The sequence below is a fragment of the Tamandua tetradactyla genome, chromosome 5 (assembly GCF_023851605.1).
Source record: "Tamandua tetradactyla isolate mTamTet1 chromosome 5, mTamTet1.pri, whole genome shotgun sequence".
NCBI classification, from domain to species: domain Eukaryota; kingdom Metazoa; phylum Chordata; class Mammalia; order Pilosa; family Myrmecophagidae; genus Tamandua; species Tamandua tetradactyla.
In genome coordinates, this window is record NC_135331.1 from 83155235 (window position 1) to 83171171 (window position 15937).

The 15937-nt window shown below is 39.7% G+C and overlaps 1 pseudogene; it reads left to right on the forward strand.

Moving 5' to 3' along the window:
• The first annotated feature begins 13209 nt into the window (after window positions 1-13209).
• Window positions 13210-14589, forward strand: LOC143683162 (noelin pseudogene; annotated as a pseudogene).
• The last annotated feature ends 1348 nt before the right edge of the window (window positions 14590-15937 follow it).

The following is a 15937-nucleotide window of genomic DNA, read 5'->3' on the forward strand; positions in this document are numbered from 1 at the left end:
CAGACCATTTCCTGTCTATCTAGCAAAAGCTCAGCAGATTCCAGGGTTTCCATGTCCCTATTGCCGTAATTATCAAGCCATATTTCCCAATCCCAAGTTTCAGGATCCCTTTCCTTTCCAATTAAAGCACTTACCTTAAATGCAGACACCTTGCAAGGTTGAGGTTTCAGTTTACATTGTAAATCTGTTACATGCACAATGAGACTCTGTACCTGATTTTCAGGTATCTCAAATCTGTGACTAAAGGAAATAAGATTCCCTTTCAGGTCACATTTGGAAATTTTATGTCTTTCATATTGTGCCTAAGTTACACATTAGAAACCTTCTGCTCATCCCTTTCCCTCACAACTGTATCTAGCATATCTAACAACAATGAGCCAACATCATTATACATTTTAATTCCACAAAACATTATTAAGTTGTCCAAAATACTCTCACTAAGAAACTTGCCTCATATAAGCATGCAATTAGCAGAACAAAATAGTGATATTTTGAATATCTCTATTGCCACTTCACCCCAATCAGCCTCATCTTGATTATTGGAAACACAGTCATTAGCATCTTTGAGTTTAATAAGAGTCCAACAGGAGTTGTTAAAAAAAAAAAGATATTTTTAAGATTCTGTTTCACAAGAACCACCCCCAGTAGCAAGCTGTTTTAGTCGTTTCTCTAGAAACATAAGTAACAGGAGATATCTGTAAATGTGAGACTTACTGTGCTGGTTTGAAAGAATACACATCCCCTAGAAAAGCCATGTTTTAATCTAAATCCCATTTCATAAAGGCAGAATGATCCCTATGCAATATTTTATGTTTGAAACTGTAATCAGCTCATCTCCCTGGAGATGTGATTTAATCAAGAATGGTTGTTAAATTGGATTAGGTGATGACATGTCTCCACCCATTTGGGTGGGTCTTGACAAGTTTCTGGAGTCTTATAAAAGAGGAAACATTTTGGAGAATGAGAGAGATTCAGAGAGAGCAGATAAGAATGACATAGCCATGAGAAGCAGAGAGTCCATAAGCCAACGATCTTTGGAGATGAAGAAGGAAACCACCTTCTGGGGAATTTCATGAACCCAGAAGCCAGGAGAGAAAGCTAGCAGATAATGCCATGCTCACTATGAGCCCTTCCAGATAAGAAAGAAACTCTGAACTTCACTGACCTTCTTGAACCAAGGTATCTTTCCTTGGATGCCTTTGATTGGAAATGTCTATAGACTTACTTTAATTAGGACATTTTCTCAGCCTTTGAACTGTAAACTAGTAACTTATTAAATTCCCCTTTTTAAAATCCATTCCATTTCTGGCATATTGCATTCTGGCAGCTAGCAAACTAAAACACTTGTGAAGATGTCTCATACAACCATGGGAATGCAAGTGTCCAAAATCCAGACGCTGTGACGTCCAGGCTATGATGCTGACAATTCTGATAAAGGGTCTCAAGGAACTACACGAGAGGTTTGCTGGCTGAAGAAGCAGTGAAAGTTCTCTCTTCCTCCTTAAAAGTCTTCCACTGATCAGATTAACATTTGGTGCCAGAGACTGGATAATATCATTTCTGAGAGATGCCCTCTTTGTTGAGCATAGATGTAATCAGACACAACTAAATCAACTGGCTGATGATTCAACAAACTAGTTCTGGTTTGTCAACCAAAAACAAAATATCCTTGCAGCAATGATAAATCCAATGTTTGCCTGACCAGATAATTGGGCATGATCACCTGGACAAGTTGGCAGCAGAATCTAATTACATAGTAATGGTGTCCCAAACACTAAAAAAATCTTGGGAAAGAAAATTGAAGGAGGAGGTCTCATACTACCTGACTTTAAAGCATACTGCAAAGCTACAGTGGCCAAAACATCATGGTACTGGCATAAAGATATATATACTGACCAACAGAATAAAATTGCATGCTCAGAAATAAACCCTCCCATTTAAGGACAATTGATTTTAGAGTTTGTTTTACAAGGTGGCCAAGTCCATTCAACTGGGATGGAGCAGACTTATTAACAAATGGTGCTTGGAGAACTGGATATCCATATGCAAAAGAATGAAAGAGGACCCTTATTTCACACCTTATACAACAAATTAACTCAGAATGTATCACAGAGCTAAACATTCAAACTAAGTCCATAAAATGTTTAAAAGATAATATAGTAAAATATCTTAAAGATCACGAGGAAGGATTTTGCTAAAAACACAAGCAATGAAAGAAAAATAAATAAATGGGATCTCCTCAAAATTGAATACTTTTGCATGTCAAAGGACTTTATCAGGGAAATAAAAAGGCATTCTAATCACTTGAAGGCAATATTGGATAAGGGTTTAATATCCAGGATACATATAAAGAGATCCTACAATCTCTTTATGGGAATGGGATTCTTCTTCTAGTTGTTATTTCTCCTTTTTTGTTTTTTCTTTCCCTTCTTCTTTCTTTGGGGTAGAAATGGCAATGTTCACATATAGATTCTGGTGATGAATGCTAAACTATGTGATTCTACTAGTAGAATGGCCATTATCAAAAAAAAAAAAAAAGCAGAAAACTACAAGTGCTGGAGTGGATGTGGAAAAATAGGTACACTTATTCACTGTTGATGAGTATGTAGAATGTTGCAACTGCTCTGAAAGGCACTTTGGAGTTTCCCCAGGAAGCTAAATATAGAATTGCCATATGATCTACCAATCCCATTGCTAGGCATAAGAAAGCAGAGGCATGAGCAGACATTTGCACACTGATTTTTATATCAGCCTTATTCATGATTGCTAATAGATGGAACAACCGAAATGCCCATCAACTGACAAGTGGATAAGCAAATAGTGATAAATACATATGATGGACTATTATGCAACTGTACAATGTTGCAAAGTCATTGTGCAGGCAACAATGTGGATGAACCTTAATAACATCACGTTGGGTGAAATAAGCCATAAACAAAAGGACAAATATTGTATAGTCTCACTAATATGAACTAACGATAATGACAAACTGAGAGTTAGAGGTGAGAACACCGATTTTCAGGAGATAGGAAAAAGATAGAGATTGGGCATTTGATACTGACTGAGTATCGAGGGTTTAACAAGATTGATTATAACGATTGTAAAGATTCAAAAATCGATTGTACATTACTGTATAATGGTATCACAATATTATAATATAATGAATAAAGCCGAGTGTGAGGAATCCTAGAAAGGAAGGTTGAAAAAGGAAGGCTTGGGATACTTATGACGCCAGAAGGAATGATAGAGGATAAAAACTTGGATTGTATAACTTAGCAAAACATTCAGTGCACAACGTTAGTGATTAAATGTACAAATATAAGACAGCTTTTACATGAGGGAGAACAAATTAATATCATCACTGCAAGGTGTCAAAATGGGATGGTTTATATAAAAAGCACAATTAATCCAACCTAGGGTCTATAATCAACAGTAGCATTGTTTTATATATATATATATAAAACAAGGACATTTAGCGAGATATATGGGTATAGGATTCTTCTTCTAGTTGTTGTTGTTTTTCCTTTACTGCTTTTTTCTTTCCCTTCTTTCTTTGTGGTAGAAATGGAAATGTTCATATATAGATTCTGGTGTTGAATGCTAAATTATGTGATTCCACCAGAATCCATTTATTGTACAATTAAGACTGATTACCTGGTGTGTGAAAAAACTGTAAGAAAATAACAGAAAGATACAAATGCTGGAGAAAATGTGGAGAGTGAGATACACCTTTTCACTGTGAGTAGGAAAGTAGAATGGTGCTGCCCCTCTGGAGGACACTGTGATAGTTTCTCAGGATGCTATGTATACAGCTGCCATATGATTCTGTAATGCTGTTATTAAGGATATACTTGGGGATATGAAAGCAGAGATATGAATAGACATTTGCACACTGATGCTTATGGAGGCATTATTCATGATTGCCAAAGGATGGAAGTGGTCTATGGGTACATTGACTGATGAACAGAGGGATGAACTGTGGTGTGTACATATATGCTTTATTGAGCAGCTGCAGGAAGGACTGGAGTTGTAAAACATGCATGTAGGTGAATTAATTTTTATGATATTATATTGTGTGAAATAAGCCAGAAATTAAAGAGCAGATGTTGTATGGTTTCACTAATATAAACTAACTATAATGAGCAAACTCTGAGAATTGAATTTGAAAGCATAGGTTATTATGAGATAGAAAGTGGGAAGGAACTGGGCAATCAATGATTAAGAAGTACAGAATGTTCAATAAGTCTTATTATAATAGTTCCTAGATTGTAAGCCCTTACAGCAGTCACATCTATTCCTGAGTTTTTGCTTTTATTTATAAGTTCTGAGATTCTGTGCTCTTTGTGTATAACCTGGCAGTTCCCTGGAACTTTAGATTATTTGTGTGACACTAAAGACTCAGATATATAGTTCTGCAGCTCTGAAAGTCAGCATTGCTCCATACATCAATTGGTAAAGAAGATGAAAAAGAAATCAGACTTCAATTAGACCTATGAATGAAGCAGATCTGGGTAGAACTGAAGTAAATCAGAATACATGTTAAAGAACGATATTGTCTGCATTTCAGACTCCAACTTTTTTGAGATATCAAAGGAAGAGATGTTGATTTTATCCAAAATTTAAACTTTCTATAAAACAATTTAATTTAAATTCTCTGGTCAGTTTATTTAAACAATCTAATTACAGAAGCTAGATAATGGAATAAGAATTTTTTATTCTGTACAAATTAATATAATGCCCTGAAACATTCCTTAGTATTTGGGGTGAAAGTAAAAAAAAAGTATTTGCAAATCTCCATAAAGGATGGGAAGAAAAAACTGTGGAACTTTTAAGCCTCCACCCCAGGGAAATTCCTGATATTCTCTCAAGCATTAGGGGCTCCAAATTTAATAAGCCAAGTCCTTGATTTTGAGCTTGCCCATGTGAAACTTATTTCTGCAATGATAAAGCTAAGCCTACTTATAATTATGCCTAAGAGTCACCCTCAGAAAACCTATTTGTTGCTCAGACATGGCCTATATCTTTTTTTGAGGGGGGGAATATAACATATATACAAAATGTGGTAAATTCCAAAGCACATTTTAACAACTAGTTATATTACAAACTTCAAAGTATGGTATGGGTTACAGTTCCACAATTTCTGATATTTTCTTTTGCCTGCTCTAAGGCACTGGAGACTATAAGGAAATTTCAATATAATGATTCAGTACTCATATTTATTTATTAAACCTTATCTTCTCTATAACAACTTCTTCTTCTCTTTTGATCCTTCTCCCAATCGTTAGGGATGTTTGGGCAATGATCATTCTAACTTCTTCATGTTGAACAGGGGTATTGCCATTATGCAGTAGGGTGGATGCAACTGGTTGATGCCCTTGGAGAGACTGGTAACTCTGGGTTTTGGGGTTTATCTGGCCTAAGAACCATTTGGAGGTTTTAGGTTTCTGAAAAGTAAACTTAGTGAGTGAAACATTTATAGAGTCTCAAATAGAGTCCTGGGTATTCTTTAGGGTTTACAGGAATACTGTTGGTTGGGGCTTGGCATAAGATGACAATGGGATTGACAGTGCCTGCCTGTACAAAAGGGGGAAAAGAAATGTAACAAAATTAGTTATCAGTGGCCAAGAGATTTCAAACAGACTTCAGAGGATTCTGGAAGTTACTCTAGGATGTTTCCAGGCATTAAAATAATCTATACAGGATTAAATCTTGGGTAAAATTATACACTCTCTCGAATATTGAGAAAAAGTTATATTTGTATCCCTTACCACAAAGAAAGAGTCATAACACTCGGTATAGCTCAATGGATTTTGGATGCAGCATTTGCTACACTTAGCTATACTGCTGTGAACCATGCATTAGGTGACTCAGAAGGCTAGCAGTTTCATTGGAGTCTAGAGTAAGAGAGGAATCTATGGCAGGTCCTGACTGTGGTAAAATCTACTGTGCTCCTTAAGCAATAAAAAACAACATATTAATTGCTGCTAAACATGTCTCTAGTAGGTAATGGCTTTGTGTGCTGCTTCTTTTGTTAATGAACTTTTATTGAGATATATTCACATACTGCATAATCATCCAATGTGTACAATCAATGGTTCTGAATATCATCATATAGTTATAAATTAATCACAATCACCTTTTGAACACTTTTATTACTTAAGAAAATAGACATAAGGGTAAAAATAAAAATAAAAAAGAACTCCCAAAACATCCTATGTCCCTTATCTCCCCTTATTATTTATTTATTTTTGTCCTTATATATTTACTCATTTGTCCAGACACTGGGTAAAGGACTTTTCAACCACAAGATTTTCACAATCACATGGGCACACTGTAAGAGTTATATAATTATACAATCGTTTTCCAGAATCAAGGTTACTGGAACACAGCTCAATAGTTTCAGGTATTTTCTTCTAGTTATTCTAATCCATTAAAAACTTAAAAAAAGGATATCTATTAATGCATAAGAATAACCTCCAGAATAACCTCTTGTCTCTATTTGAAATCTCTCAGCCACTGAAACTTTATTTTGTTTCATTTCTCTTCCCCTTTTTGATCGAGAAGGGTTCCACAATCCCATGATGTCAGGTCCAGGCTTATCCCAAGAGTCATATCCCATGTTGACAGGGAGATTTACACCCCTAGGAGTCATGTCCCACATAGAAGTAAGAGAGGGTATTTTACCTGAGGAGTTGGCTTAGAGAGAGAGGCCACATCTGAACCACAAATGAGATTCTCTGAGCTTGACTCTTAGGCCATAATTATAACCAGGCTTAGTTTCTCCTTTGAAGGAAAAAGTTTCAAAAGGACAAGCCCCGAGACCGAGGGCTCGGCCTGTTACATTGGTAGTCCCCAGTGCTTGTGAGAGTATTAGGTCTTCCTCAGGTGCAGAAGTGTAATATTTCTGCTTTTTTTCCCCAGTCCCTCAAGGAAATTTATTCTCTGCCCAAATGACTCAAGCATGTATTGGGGCATCAAACTAATCTGTACAAACCAAGAAGATCTCACTCCCTATTTAAGCTGCATATAATTATGGTGTTTGAATAAACTGACCATACTAGATAAATCAGATAGTGTACTACATAAAACTTAAATTTTGCAACAAATAAACATTTCTTCCTTTGGTCTCATACAGAAGCTGAAGTTTTAAAAACAATCAATCTCATCTTTTACCCTTTAATCTGATTTACCTTAGTTCTAGCCATATCTGCTTCATTCATATCTTTAATTGAAGCCTGATCTTCTTTCCACCTGTTTTTTTTTTAACAGTTTCTGTATGGAGTAATGCTGTTTTTCAGGGTGGCAGAATGGTAATTCTGAGTCTGCTTCCCATAGGCACCCAAATCCAGGAACCAACAGATTATACACAAAGATCTCAGCATCTCAGAATTTAAAAATAACCATTATAACTCAGGAATAGATGTGCCTGCTATATCTAGGAACCTTTACAATAGACCTTCCCTTGACAGCCTATGCTCTCAGTTTCAGTTTTCAGAGTTTGCACATTACAGTTAGTTCACACTAGTGAGGAATTATAATGTTTCTCCTTTCCTTTCTGGCTAATCTCACTCAACATTCTGTCCTCAAGGTCCATTAACCTAGTTGCATGCCTCACAACTTCATTCCTTCTTGCAGCCCCTCAATATTCCATTGTAGTTATACACCATATTTTTTCTTTCCATTTATCAGTTGTTGTACCCTTAGGCCACCTCCATGTGAATGCTACTGCCATAAACACCAGTGTGCAAATGTCCATTCATGTCCCTGCCTTCTGTTCTTCCAAGTACACAGCTGATAATAGGCATACAGGATCATACAGCACTCCTATAAATAGTCTACTGTGGAACCACCACTCTGTGTGCCAGATGGACTGCACTACTCTACTTCCCTTCCGACAGTGAGTAGGGAGCAGTACATACCTCTCACCACATTTTCTCCAGCACTTGCATCTTTCTGTTTATTTTTAAGCAGTTTTTATTCACATACCATACCATCCATCCTAAGTAAACATTCAATGGTTCCCCATATCATCACATAGTTACACATTCACCATCACAGTCTATATGAGGACATTTCCATTTCTTCTGCAAAGAATGAGGAAGAGGAAGAAAAAAATGAAGAATAAATAATAATTAAAAAATAAAATAAAAAAGAGGAACAACACCAACACCAATGAGCCCCATACCTCTCCCTTACATTCCCCTTTTATTAACATTTAGCTTTGGTATATTGTCTTTGTTACATTTACTGGAAGCATATTGCAAACTCAATGTTAACTATGGGCTCTAGTTTGCATTGATTATATTTTTCCATATACCATTCCATTTTCAACATCTTAAAACGTTGTGTGTTGTTTCAGACAAATCACAGGGAAATCCCCCAAGATTCTGGACTGAGGGAATGTGTTGTGCAAGAGGAAATTATTTACTTTTAAAAAGTAGCTACTCCTGAGGGTGCAAGGGTAGTTCAATGGTAGAATACTCACCTGCCAAGCAGGAGACCTGGGTTTGATTCCCAGCCCAAACAAACAAGCAAAGAAACAAACGAAAACCAAACAAACAGAAAAATTCAACAAACAGTGCTGCAGTAAGGGGATACTCACCTGGAAAAAGAATGAAATGTGACCCCCACAACACAACATACAAAAAAATAAACTGCTTTACTCTGACCTAGTGGAAACATCAAGTGATTATGCAACTGGAGCTGCTCATCATGAGCTAGCTGGATATTATCAGATCTACCAAGTCATAATGTCAGATTGGTACAGCAAAAATCTATCATACAATTGGAAATTGAACAATTGGAATCAGACCAGAGCAGAACAAGAAAACACAATTAAGTTATATGAACTGGTAGCCCAGACTCCTATCACCTACTACTTTCGCACCAGTGTCACATTCCTAACTTACATCTATGGCTTTGCAGGGCTACCCAAATGACCAGGTAATGGGGAAATAAAAACGTCAGGATCCTCAAATGTTCAGCTTTATATGTTGTTGCAAATCGTAAGTGAACAGATGCTGCAGAGAAGCCCAATTTAAGAGTTATCCTAAAGGGCAGTAGTGAGGGGAATACTTTTCAGTGGGAAGAACTATAGCAGCACATTTGACTGTCTATTTTCCTTAGAAGGAAAAATAGCTTGAAGTAAAGGTATTCATTAATTTCTGGATAAGGGCGAATGGCTTGACTTATAGGTCAAGGGCTGGAAGTATGGATTATTAGAGACAAGGAGGTCTGGTGAAGACCTATGTTATTGGTACTATGGAAGTGAGAATGAAGCATAAATTTTCATATTTCATATTAATGTCCACCAGAAAGCATTAAGCATAAAACAGGCCATCAATAGACAATTGGATGCCACCCTGCTTCTTTTCGGTCAACCCATTTCTAATAGCCATGGTGGAAAGGTTAAAGGCTATACATAGGCCCATGGCTGTCTCATAGCAAGGCTGATCTAGAAACTGACACTGCTGAATTCATGATCTGCCTGATGCCTGGAGAAGCAAAGTACAATGCTGAGCCCTTGGTATGGTACATGGTTGAGAAATTCAGCCAGTCTCTTGGTGGCAAGTTCGTTACATCAAACCCTTTGACACTGTTAAAGAGCTGAAACTTACTCCAGATATGAATTGATTTACTTGTCTGAAATGCTTTGCTAGGACCACTTGCCTGATTTACTGATTTGTAGCCCTGCTTAAAATTCCCTCAAACTAGGAATTCATTTTATATTGATGGAAGTGTGACAATAAGTGTGTGACCATTGAATTCAAAGGCCAAACACTCATAGTGAAGATAAAGTTATCCAGGAAGGAGACTCAGAGATAGAGATTAGCATTCAAGAATTTTATTAGGGAGTTTTTTCTTTTCTTTTTCTTTTTGAAACATCTTTGCAAGGTAATGGAAGGAGGTAGGATTAAAAAGATGGAGAAATCAGATTGTAGTGCGACCTCTACAGAAACTTCAACTAACCTCAATATGGGATGACCACTCTGAGATATTCTGAGTTGGGATAAGTGAGCCAGTTCACTTTTGACCAATTATTAAATGCAGATGACTTAGCAAGGTGTCATGATTTGGGGCAAGATAACTCTCTTCAGCTAAGGCAAAACAGAAAGGGGGATCCTATCTGAGACCCGTCTGCCAGTAGTACATAAAGCAGCTGGGTTAATAATGTTTTCATTCTGGAAGTAGGAACTGAGTAATGCATTATAACTTCCAACAGAGTCTCTATCTTTAACTGCTCAGTTATTTTCCTTTATATAAGTGCTAGGAGAAGTTTCTACAGGGTTCTAGTGAGACTCTGTTTCAAGGGGAAACTCAGAAAAGGACCATAACTGCAGCTGGTCCACAAATGATACTCATCATCTCCTTCAACTACTGTCTGTTCTGTCTTCCCTTACCCTTAGCTATCATCTTTCCTAGTGTTAGCGGTTTATCTGGTGGCATGATTCAAAGGTGTTAGAGCCAACTAAGAATGCATGAAAAGACAAAGCTTTATTAGATCAAAGGTCCTGGAGGAGGAGAGGGGCAAATGAGGGCAGTGGAGGACCCCAGGGCTTCCCTAACCTAGGCTCCTCCAAGGGTCTATGGAGGAGGTAATGGACAGCACATATGGGTCTCAGGCTCTTGCCTTTTTATTGTATCCCCAAGAGGAAGGATGGATTTTTCCCACAGGTACAGTGTGAAAGGGAGAGGCAGTAAGGAGCCACTTGGAGAAGAAGTAGAAGAGACAGCTCAGAGAAGCTAAGGGTGGCTCTTATCCAAACTATATGGAGGTACATGCTTTGCTAGTTACAGTTATACCAAGGGCAGATCTAACTAGGGTAGTTGCTCAAAAGGGCAACTTATGACTAAACCAGGGACAATGTTGAAGTGCCAAATATAATTTCTTTTATTTCAGTACAATTCAACCTGTGGTGACTTGGCATCATTTTTAGGATAAGCATCACTTGTGTAATTGAGATATTTAAGGATACATATAAGCTGTTCATTATGGTTTGAATGATCAACCTAAACAAGGGTGCAATAATTATAAATAGAACTAGTCCTATGACTAATAATTGGAAGACCTAGTGGAGCCAGTCTCATGAGGTAGTGACTTAGCTATGAAAAAAGTCCCTTGTGGGCCTGAAGATAATGATATTTTGGAAAGAATTATACATTTTAACAAAAGTGTTGGAGATATTACTAACATTGTATCTTTTATAAATCATATTAGACTTGCCCTAAGTTGTAGATGTACATGTAACAGGTCATGCCAGTCATAATACAGATGGCTCCCTACTTCCTTAGCTAATAGATGCGTTAATAATTGTGGAGGGGTAGCTTACAGTTTTGAAGGCTTTAAGGTACTGCATCAGCCCACTGAGCAGGCAGCTGGCAATCTCTATAGAATTTAATTCTAAGTCTGAGTCCTAGGGCTTTAAGCAGTGCCAATAAATCCTACTCTCCAACTCTTATAGTAGATTTGACCAGAGGTGAAGTCTGGGGCAATGTCATTTGCAGCAAGATCATCTCTACTGAACAAGTCATGGTCTGGGGTGCTGTGATCTAAGATGAGGTGGTAATCACTAGGGGTCAACCCAGGGGAGGGTATCTCTCCCAAGGAACAATCCATAAAGAATAGGGACTTTTCACATGGCTTTTAAATACCATCGGACAGTCTACTCATTACATCTATATAGATTTTTTTGTAAAATGATTATCATTCCAGAGCTCTATGATTTTTAAGGGGTCATTTAGTATGCACCTAGCAATGGCTTTGGCTGCATGGTCCTACACAGTCCACAGCACTTTTCTCCAAAGGAAGAACATGTTTTGTCTACACTTAAATGCTAATTGATTGCAATATTTTGTAACTCCTCTGTGCATTCTAGGCTCTTGTTTTAGAGTAGTATGTCTTGCAGGCTAGGGTAGAAGGAAATTAGCCCTGCAGGTCTGATTTGACTCCACTCATGAGGCCATTGGTGCTGTATGAGACTCTTATTTAGGTTATGGCCATTGGCGCTGTATGAGACTCTTATTTAGGTTATGCCTAAATATAGGTTATGGATTGAGAGTTATCTCTGCATTGATGTCAGTGGACCCATTTGATCTGTAGTTTGTATAGACCATGTATTCACACTCAGTGGCATGCTGGGCACAGGAGCAACAGCCATTAATATCCTCTGTCCCATACATGGGTTTGTAGGATTAGCTGAGTATTGTTTAAGCATTCCAGCCTTTCACAGTGAGGGTTTGTGAGCTGGTAAGTAAACCTTTGACCCATGCAGCCAGAATAGATACTAAAACCCAGAGCCAGAATGAATGTTGGCATTTCCCTTGTTGGTAAAGATCTGTTCCTTTGGTTGCTGCTTGTATCATGACAGCCGGACCTCGTGTTTGCTTCTCCCTTGCTGCACAGTGCTTCAAGGCTCTCCCTATGTCATGTTTGCCAGGTTGAGTGTTGTGACTTGGGGAGGTAATGGACGCTCATGGCAGGGAAATGGAGATCATTTTTTTTTTTTCGTTTATTCAGCATTCCCCAGATGTAGTTTTCTTCACCTGTGAAAAAGGTGACCCAGACCATTCCACTACTTGATTTGGAAGCTATAATCTCTACTTCCTGGTGGTTCCAGCAGTGATGGGAAATGATTCCATGTGATTAATATGACAATGGTTGAGGGATTTAACTCCACCCTGTGGAATGTGACCGCATCTGTGAGATGCAATGTTTGCTTTGAAGCACAAGTCACAACCTTTAGGATTTATTTTGGCCAGTGATAGGACTAGAGGCAATCCCTTTTTATGTGCCCACTCCTTCAGGAGATTTTGAGGCTTGAGATACTATGGGCCCAGTTTGCCAACTGGTAGGGGAAGTTTGGGGAGTGAAGGAGCCTGAGTGGGCAATCTCCAAGGTTGGATATGCTGGTAAGAATGGATTTTCGACTCCCTGCTGCGGACCCTGAGCATCAAAAGCGCGCGCGGAGGGGGGGGGGGGGGGCTCAGATCCCAACAGCCTCTGCTGGTGGCTACCGTGGAGCGCAGAGGGGACAAGGTGGACTAGGCACCCGAGAACGGCGCAGCGATGGCTGGGGAGTGAGGGGCGGCAGGGGGAGTCGGCGGAGCGACTCAGCACAGCACCCCTGCCAGATGAGAAGTCTGCTGCCTGAAGGCTTCCCCCAGCAAGGGCGCGGCGCGGTGCGGGGACAGGAGTAGACTGGAGGCGCGATGTCTGCGCCACCGCTCAAAATCTGGGTCGCGGATACTGCAGACATTGCACTAGTAGGCCTCAACACTACCAAGCTCTAGGCAGCCGGTGCGGAGCGCTCCACGGCAGGCTCATCGCGTTGCCCATCAGCCCTGAAGAGAGTGGCAGGTGAATACCTCTGCCCAGGACAGTAAAGGCAAGTTATCTGCGCAGTGGTTGCTCCGCCAGCAGACCATGTTCTTATGCCTACAAAAAACAACTGAAGCAGCTCTGGGAGAAGGTGCAGTACATGTTTCAATCCATAAATAGACTCATAGAGATTCACAGTAGTAGAGAAGATGGAGAACTAAATGAAAGGGTTAGAGTCCAAGTTCGAACAGGTGAAGGAGAGCCATTAAGCAGTACCTGGCCTGGCAGTTCAAGGCCATAAAATTGAAAACGGCTGAACTTAAAAGCCTTTGAACCCTGTGTTGGAAGAGTACAAGGCCAATGCCAAATTGGTGTTCAGTTCAACGAGGAGGTCCAGAATCTGACTTCAGTGCTTCACCAGCTGCAAGTGGGAATTGGTGCCTATGACAAACTTTAGAGTGTTGCATCCAATCTTGAAGAAAGGCTCCATGCATGCATGTAAAAACTAGCTTGCTGCAAACTCACAGGTATAAGTGACCTGGTGACCATCAAGACCTTCAATTCAAGGTTCGTGTCCTAGATGACAGACCCTCTGACCCCAGAGGGTGACAACAGGGTCTGGTACATAGATGACTACCACCACAGCCGCTTCATACAGGCCTACAGTAGATGATCAACTTTATGAACATGGACAATTTCTCCTCCCACGGCCTCTCGCACTGCTGCTCAGGCATGGAGCAGGTAGTCTGAAATGACTCTAACTATTTCAACAAGTTTCAAAGGCACATCATCATCAGGTCTGACCTGAAGACGTTGATGATTCTCAAGGCATGCACCTGGACTACACCAGCCACAACCACATTTACCACCATGCGTGGGGTGGCCTCTCTGCCTCCTGGTGTATGAGAATGGCCTATGGACAGTCTACGCCACCAACCAGAAAGCCGACAATGTCATCAGTAAGTTGGATCCAGTCTCACTGCAGATTCTACAGGCCTGGAATAAGCTACCTGAAGCACAGTACTGGCAAGGTCTTTATTATCTCTGGGTCCCTCTACGTCACCAATGGCTACTCAAGCACCAAGGTCCACTATGCTACTAGACCAATGCCTTCACTGATGAGTACTTCAGTATGCCTTCCAGAACGAATACTCCCACATATCCATATTGGACCACAGTCCCAAGGAACGGGACCTCTCTGCCTAGAGCAACAGCACCAGATCCTCTCCCATGTCACTCTTTTCCATGTCACTTACTTGGATAAGTTGTAGGGCGCTTTGCCTAGGATACCTCATCCACCAAGAGTCTCCTGAAACAACTGCTGAATTTATAATAAAACCTATAATAATTATGAAAAGTCACCAGCAGAGTGGATCCCAACACCCTTGGGTTGCCAAGACTGCCGTGTTTCTCCAATTGGAGCCAGCGACAGACTTGGGAAGAAACTCTCATATCAATACCTGGAACTTCAGTCTAGTGTTTCCAGGCCCTCCCCATCTTCCTCTCCACTGGCCAAGCAACATGCTACAGAAACAAGGTGATGACTGTTGGTGGATCCTCTGCTGAGAACAAACCACTGTTAAATCGTGTGGACACTTTCTCCCACCGTGGTCAGCTCGGACAGATGGGATGGTCAGGTCTGACGAGGTAGGTGTGTGTTAGTTTAACTCACACCCCTCATGGCTCCTATTTCTTGACAGTTGTTTTGTCTCTTAGATTAACCAAGCTGAGACTCCATGTAGCCCAGAGACCCAAGGCTTAGTACTCAGTATGTTAAGGACTGGAATGTGTATATTGAACAGTTATGTGCCCTCGTTGAAATATGTACCCAGCAGATATATTGTCCAGCATCCTCTGCTATTTCCTTGAGGTGGTAACTTTGTATATACAGTTTATACAATGAATGCTGTAAATGTAATGCTATAGATTGTATTAATAAGTGGATGGTTTTTGTTTCTAAAAGAGAAAAATTATCAGTGTTCACCCTTATGGAAACATAATCAAGTAGTTATTAATAATAATCAGATAAATTATTTTCTTCTTATTAAATTATCTGAATAATGTAACCATGGGTGAGAAGGGCTTATCAAGGGAAACTTCTGTTTCCAATGGGAAAGGAATGTTTGTGAGGAAAACAATAGAAGGAAGATAAATTTTTAAAGTAAAAAGAAAAAGGTTGTACTATTCAGTTATAAGGAACTAGAAAAACATTAGGAGACCTTAAAACAAGAATGGATTTTAGGCAGTGTATCAGCAGTGCTGTTGAAAGGGACACTGTTGTGGTGAGCCCAACATATGTGGAAATGAGTGAGGCTGTGGGCTGTTTCCAAATATGGAGCCTCCTTTTTATGAGAAAATTATTTCGTTTCCATTGGCTTGATCCCTCTGTCAGCTCTTTGGCCACTGCCCAAGAAGTAGTGCTTGTTCAGAAATTGGGCAGCCAGCAGCTCATAGCATCCTGGAGGGTTAATGGGACTGCTTCCAGCTCTACCTATTGTACATACCTCAAACAGCCATCTTGGGGAAGTGAGGTGTTTGAGGCCAGGTGATATGTTGTGGCCCTCCAGCAACCTTCAGCAACCAAAATATCATCAGAGCACATGGTGACTCTGTTTCTAT